Genomic DNA, 7,318 nt, shown 5'->3' with positions numbered 1-7,318 from the left:
AAGCTGGAATCAAGATTTCCGGGAGAAATATCAATAACCTCAGATATGCAGATGACACCAAGATGACTTATGGCAGAAAGTGAAGAGGAACTCAAAAGCCTCTTGATGAAAGTGAAAGAGGAGAGTGAAAAAGTTGGCTTAAAGCTCAACATTCAGAAAACGATCATGGCATCCGGTCCCACCACTTCATGGGAAATAGATGGGGAAACAGTGGAAACAGTGTCAGACTTTATTTTTCTGGGCTCCAAAATCACTGCAGATGGTGACTGCAGCCATGAAATTAAAAGACGCTTACTCCTTGGAAGAAAAGTTATGACCAACCTAGATAGCATATTCAAAAGCAGAGACATTACTTTGCCAACAAAGGTTTGTCTAGTCAAGTCTATGGTTTTTCCTGTGGTCATGTATGGATGTGAGAGTTGGACTGTGAACAAGGCTGAGCGCTGAAGAATTGATGCTTTTGAACTGTGGTGTTGGAGAAGACTCTTGAGAGTCCCTTGGACTGCAAGGAGATCCAATCAGTCCATTCTGAAGGAGATCAGTCCTGGGATTTCTTTGGAAGGAATAACGCTAAAGCTGAAACTCCAGTACTTTGGCCACCTCATGTGAAGAGTTGACTCATTGGAAAAGACTCTGATGCTGGGAGGGATTGGGGGCAAGAGGAGAAGGGGACGACAGAGGATGAGATGGCTGGATGGCATCACTGACTCGATGGATGTGAGTCTGAGTGAACTCCAGGAGTTGGTGATGGACAGGGAGGCCTGGCGTGCTGCGATTCATGGGGTCGCAAAGAGTCGGACACAACTGAGCGACTGATCTGATCTGATCTGATCTGATGTGTATGTACTAAGTCGTTTCTGCAGCCCTATGGACGGTAGCCCACCAGGCTCCTCTGTCCACGGGATTCTCCAGGCAAGAATACTGGAGTGGGTTGCTATGCCTTTCTTCAGGGGCTCGTCCCGACCCAGGGATGGAAACTGCATCTCCTGTGGCTCTGCACTGCAGGTGGATTCTTGACCACTAGCCATCACCAGGGAAGCCTGAAACATATGTATTATCATATGTAAAATACATAGCCAGTAGGAATTAGCTCTATGACACATGGAACCCGAACCTGGTGCCTTGTGACAACCTAGAGGAGGGGGATGGGGAAGGAGGTGGGAAAGAGGTTCAAGAGGGAGGGGACATATGCATACCTATGGCTGATTCATGTTGATGGATGGCAGAAATCAACACAATATTGTAAAGTAATTATCCTCCAATTAAAAACAAGGCAAAATTTTTAAAAAGAGAGAGAAACTTTGTACCTGTTTTCATTGCCAAGGGGGGAAATTTTTCTTGTCCCGTCCCCAGTCTTTTTCATGAACACCCAGTAGAGGCTTAGAAAAGAGCTTGAGTCAGTGCCTCTTCCCCTTGAGTCTGGAGCCCCAGAAAATTCTTCAACTGTCTTGCCAGCCCACTCTTAACCTTTAAAGATTTGTTTAAATGTTGGCTGTTTATTTTTTACACACTTTCATGGCAGCTGCCTCTTTCTGCTCTACTCTAACAAAGATGAAGCAACTTGTGGGCCCCCCTGTCTCCTCAGAGGAGCTTTCACAGTTTGAAATTCAGTTGACCTGGCTGTCTTGTGACCTTGGGTATTTCATGGATTCCAGAAAATTTAGGATTTTGAAGATTTCTTGGGTTTTACTCATGTTTAGCATGTGGTGACATCTCTTAAGGTTTCTTTGAGAGCATGCTCAGTCACTCAGTGGTGTCCAGCTCTTTGCAACCCTATGAAATGTAGCCTGCCAGGTTTCTCTGTCCATGGGATTTTCCAGGCAAGAATACCGGGGTGGATAGCCATCCCCTTCTCCAGGGGATCTTCCCAACCCAGGGATCAAACCCATATCTCTTATGTCTCCTGCATTGGCAGATGGGTTCTTTACCACTAGCACCAGTTGGGAAGCCTAAGGTTTCTTTACCGCAAGTGGAATAATTCAGATATGACTGCAAATGTCTGAAGATCTAGGTAGATAGATAACATCTATGATTAAACTAGTCTAAGAGTGACAGGTATGAATTATGGCTAAATGAAGAATGTATGACCCACCTAAGAGTATTTAAATATTTTTAAATTATTTAAATGAAATATATCTTTTTAATTCAACTGACAAGTTGCAATCCCTGGTTAAGACATGGGCAGAATTAGGTGCGTTCATGTATGGTTGAGAAACTAGTTGATGTATCATTAAAGAGAACGTCAGCATGTATCATTTTCAACCTAAAGGGAAATTCCTATTGTCATGCCCAGGAATGTCTACTTAACTCTGTGCTATTTTTCATAGTTTAATTACTGTTTTGGTGAAGTTATAAGAAGAATGGTATTCTAATTTTTGTATAAAACTAACCAGGAGTTATTGCTATAACACTTTGTATCAGAATCAGGATTTGTGAAGTCAGGTTAAAATAAAAGAGCTAAGGTTAAAATAAAGAAATAAAGGATGTATACATGTAAGATCCTAAAAGTGAACCTGCTAAATCTACTTCAAATTTACAGGTCCATTAGGACTTCCCTGGGCTTCCCTTGTGGCTCAGCTGGTAAAGAATCTACCTGCAGTGAGGGAGACCTGGATTCAATCCCTGGGTTGGGAAGATCCCCTGGAGAAGGGAAAGGCTTACCCACTTCATTTTTCTGGCCTGGAGAATTCCATGGACTGTATAGTCCATGGGGTCACAAAGAGTCGGACACAGCTGAACGACTTTCAATCACTTCACTAGGATTTCCCTGATGGTCCAATGGTGAAGACCTTGCCTACCAATGCAGGGGGTGTGGTTCAATCCCTAGTGGGGGAGCCAAGATCCCACATGCCTCAGGATCAAAAAACTCAAACATAAAACAGAAGCAATATTGTAACAGATTTAATAAAGACTTTAAAAAGTGATCTACATCAAAAAAATCTTTTAAAAAAATTTATAGGTGCTTAGGATTGGTGATATCTGACTTAATAATAGAAGTTTATGTCCAAATGACTTCTTGACTTTTAATAGATGAAAATTCAGCAAGTCAAAAGAATGACATAGATACCCAGAAAACCTGCTTCACCTTAGGTTACATCAGTGAAAGAAAGCATTCAGAACAAAAAAAGCCTTTAGTCCCATTGATGAGATACATGTGTGGTGTCCTGTTGCGATATTTCACAAAAGTCACTGACTTACTGGAATTTAAAAAGAGGAAGATGGCCAGGATGATAGTCTGAGGAAGAGTTGAGTCAGAATATTTAGTCTGCAAAGGGAAACCTGGAAGAACAAAACATCATCTTCAAATACTAGAAAAGAAAAGAGGCAGAGTTGAGGGGGCGGTGGCAGGATTAGGCCCCAGAGATCAGAAATTATTTAAAACAATATTAGGAGTAGTAAATTGGGAGTAGAAACTTTTTATGCATTATTTGATATGTTATTATGCTTGGGGTAATGTAGACAAACATTTCCCCTCTGATCAAACAAAAAACTAATAATTAAATAAATGTGATGCATGTTTGTGCCTTTCATTGTTAGTTAATGTAAGGTTTGTAATATGTCCTAGAGCTGAGGGAATGCAAAAGTTCTGTTAGCTGAAGGACAAAGATAGGAATTTTATAGAAAAATTAATTATGATTATGATTCAGTTAGTCTGATTCTTTGCAACCTCATGGGTCCCCCATTAACTGCTAAACCCCTGTTACCTATGAGCCGACCTTCAAAACTGCATAAATCTAGGTTCCTTGGGAGCCAGGACCATATCTGGTTGGTCACTACTGAGTCCCCAGAACCGCACAGAAAGCTCAGTTAAATGTGCCATAAACAAGTACCTGTCTGGATGGTTACCCCCTTCCTGGTGTTTTCAATGACTCTGTTCCACCCAAGTGTTGAGATGCTCCCAGAGTTATGCTGGATCTTCTGCTGCCCGTTGTGTGCCCAGAGTTGTGGACAGACCCAGCTATAGTCCTTGGACCTCTGCCTTGCCTGTAAGCCTTGCCTCAGACCCTCTTCTGGGCCACAGGGAATCCTGTTCTAACTGTCCAGTCCCAGGTCCCTGTGCCTTCTCCTCCTGCTTTACGTTTAATTATTAATTAATCACTTTTTAAAAAAACTAGTGAATATAGCAAAAAAGAAACAGACTCACAAATTAAGAGAGCAAACTAGTGATTACCAGTGGGGAGAGGAAACGGGCAAGATAGAGGTAAGGGATTAAGAGATACAAACTGCTTTGTGTAAAATGAATACACTACAAGTATATATTGACTATTGTAAAACATGGGGAATATAGCCAATATTTTATAATATAAATGGAATATAACCTTTAAAATTATGAATCACTATGTTGTACACCTGAAATGTATATAATATTGTACATCAACTATACCTCAATTAGAAAAAAAACAGATATCCATTTCACTTTTATGCCTCTGGAGCTATTTCAAGAACCTGAAGCAAAAGATGCTCCATAGCTCTTATCACTTAGGAAATTACAAAGGTTTTAGGAGCAGTGTGCGAGGAACCATGGAAAAGACTGAATATATACTGAAAACCACAACATCACAGTAACACACATGGCAGAAGTTCCTCTGTCAAAATGTTGAGAAGGAGATTCACACTGGATGGAAGAGGATTACAAGGTTCTTTCCCAACACTAAGATCCTATTAATAGGGACAAAGTAGGATAAGCAAATCGGAGAAGGCAATGGCACCCCACTCCAGTACTCTCACCTGGAAAATCCCATGAATGGAGGAGCCTGGTAGGCTGCAGTCCATGGGGTCATGAAGAGTTGGACACAACTGAGTGACTTTCCTTTCACTTTTCACTTTCATACATTGGAGAAGGAAATGGCAACCCACTCCAGTGTTCTTGCCTGGAGAATCCGAGGGATGGGGGAGCCTGGTGGGCTGCTGTCTATGGGGTCACACAGAGTTGGACACGACTGAAGTGACTTAGCAGCAGCAGCAGAATAATCAAATAGCTTAGAAACCTGATTAGGAAATTATAGATAGAGAAGGAACTTTAGGGGGCTTCAGAAGACCACAGTAAGGTTAATGATCACCCAAGAAAGTAATGGGAAAATTCTGAAACAGTGTGAGCTTGCTTGACTCATAAAGCAGAGCAAGTCCCTTAGCATCAAAGCTAGATTGGCTTGTTTAACAATACGATCAAGCTAACTTGCTCCACAACAAAACTATGCAACAGAAGCAAGACTTGCCCACAAACAATAAAACAATGGTGATTGAGAACTATATTCTGCCCAATGAGCTCAGTGAGTTAATGACCCCCAAAGCATGCTCTTTGGCCTTTAAGACATGTTCTTTGCACAATGCCCCCCAAACAATAAAATGATCATAGCAAATAAGGCCTAAAATCTGCCCAGCAATGTCATCAAGTTTATGACTCCCAGGGTATGCTCTGTGCACACACACACACACACACACACACAATCATTTAGGGAAAGGTGACTTCTCAAAATAAAAGGTCTTCATTGTACTGAGACCTGGAATAATTTTTCCAAAGTGCTATGGCAGTCCTGGCCTGACTATATAGGGACAAGAAAATTTCCCTGCCCTACCTGGGGGAGGAGCTGGTATGAAAGTATGATGTCTACTCAAGAAAGACAAAGAAAAGAAAGACAAAGAGGATCTTCTCCCCCTCGCCTCTCTTCCTTTGATTATAAAACTGTGAGCCCTTGAGTATTCAGGGCAACATGATGCTTGCCTGCTTGCCCATGTGTGAACCTTACAAGCATCCTATTCTAATAAATCACTTCCTATCTATCACTTGGCATCTCACTGAACTCCTTTCTGCACTGAAATATAAAGGACTGTGGTACTGGAGCTCTTCAGAGTCCCAGAAATGACACCTAAATGGTTTCACTATGAAAAAGGAGCAGTGGAAATGAGAAAGGTTAGATAACTTCCTTCATAATGAAGCAGTGGATCTAACAACAATTGTTATAATAAAATGTATTGAAACAATGGATGCTAGTGCCTCCTGAGAACAGTACATCACTTCTGTGATTTCCCTGCCAAAACCACAGAACCTGAATCTAATCATCAGGAAATAACAGACAAGCTTCAATTGACGGAGACATTCTACAAAACAACTGACCATTTCAAAAAAGTCAACATCAAAAAGCAAAATAAATACTGAGGAAGCATTCCAGTTTTATAGAAACCAAAAAGACTTGACAAGTCAATGCACATTGTGATCCTGGAAAATACCTACAAAGAACATTACAGGAACAGTTGATGAAACTTGCATATGGAGTATGGATTACACAATAGTCTTCTACAAATGTTAAATTTCTTGATATTGGTAATTATACTATGGTTGTGTATGAGACTGTCCTTATCTTTAGGAAATACATTGAGAGGTATTTAAGGGTAAAGGGTGTGAAGGGGAGCAAAATAGTTCTCCCACTCTGTCATGTGGGATTTTTTTTCTCATAAATTTATTTATTTATTTATTTTTGGCTGCAATGGGTCTTTATTGCTTTGCATGGGTTTTCTCTAGTTGTAGTAAGCAGGAGCCACTTTTTGTTGCAATATGCAGGCTTTTCATTGCGGTGGCTTCTCTTGTTGCAGAGCACAGGCTCTAGGCTTGAGGGCTTCAGTAGCTGAAGCACGTGGGCTCAGTAGTTGCCGCTCCTGGGCTTAGTTGTTCCGTGGCATGTGGAATCTTCCTGGACCAGGGATCAAACCCCTGTGCCCTGCAGGGGCAGGCAAATTCTTATCCACAGTTTCACCAGGGAAGTCCCATGTGGATTATTTTGAACTGAAGGCAATCAAGACCCAACAGACTCAAGGAAACTTTTTACCTCTCTTCACTGCCTGAAAGAATTTAAATCGGGGGCTACTAGAAAGAGAGCTATCAGCAGAGATAACTTTTTAGCTGAAAGACTCACCTACATGGCAGGGCACATAGCTGCTCTTCTCATCTTCCTGTGATCTGCCCTCCTCCCCTTTGAAGCCTCAGGACCATACATTCCTTTATCAGAATGCCATACAAGTCTCAATTACCTGACTGCCTTTGGGTTTCACATTGGGGTAGAAGGGAGTGTTCATATTTTTTATGGTAATCCCATACATACAAAATTTGTTTTTCTCCTGTTACTTTTTCTTACATCAATCTAATTTTCACACCAGCCAAAGACCCTAGAAGGGCAGAAGGGAGAATATTTCTGTCCCTACAGGTGTTAAATTAACTAAACAAGGAAGCCATGAGACAAAGGTGATGGTAATACTTTCATAGCCTACACAAGCAAACCAAAACCTAAGTGTGCACTGGCCTCAGGGTGGAGACTTTGAAATC

The sequence above is a fragment of the Bubalus kerabau genome, chromosome 1 (assembly GCF_029407905.1).
Source record: "Bubalus kerabau isolate K-KA32 ecotype Philippines breed swamp buffalo chromosome 1, PCC_UOA_SB_1v2, whole genome shotgun sequence".
Lineage (NCBI taxonomy): Eukaryota > Metazoa > Chordata > Mammalia > Artiodactyla > Bovidae > Bubalus > Bubalus kerabau.
Note: the sequence above shows the minus strand (reverse complement) of the source record.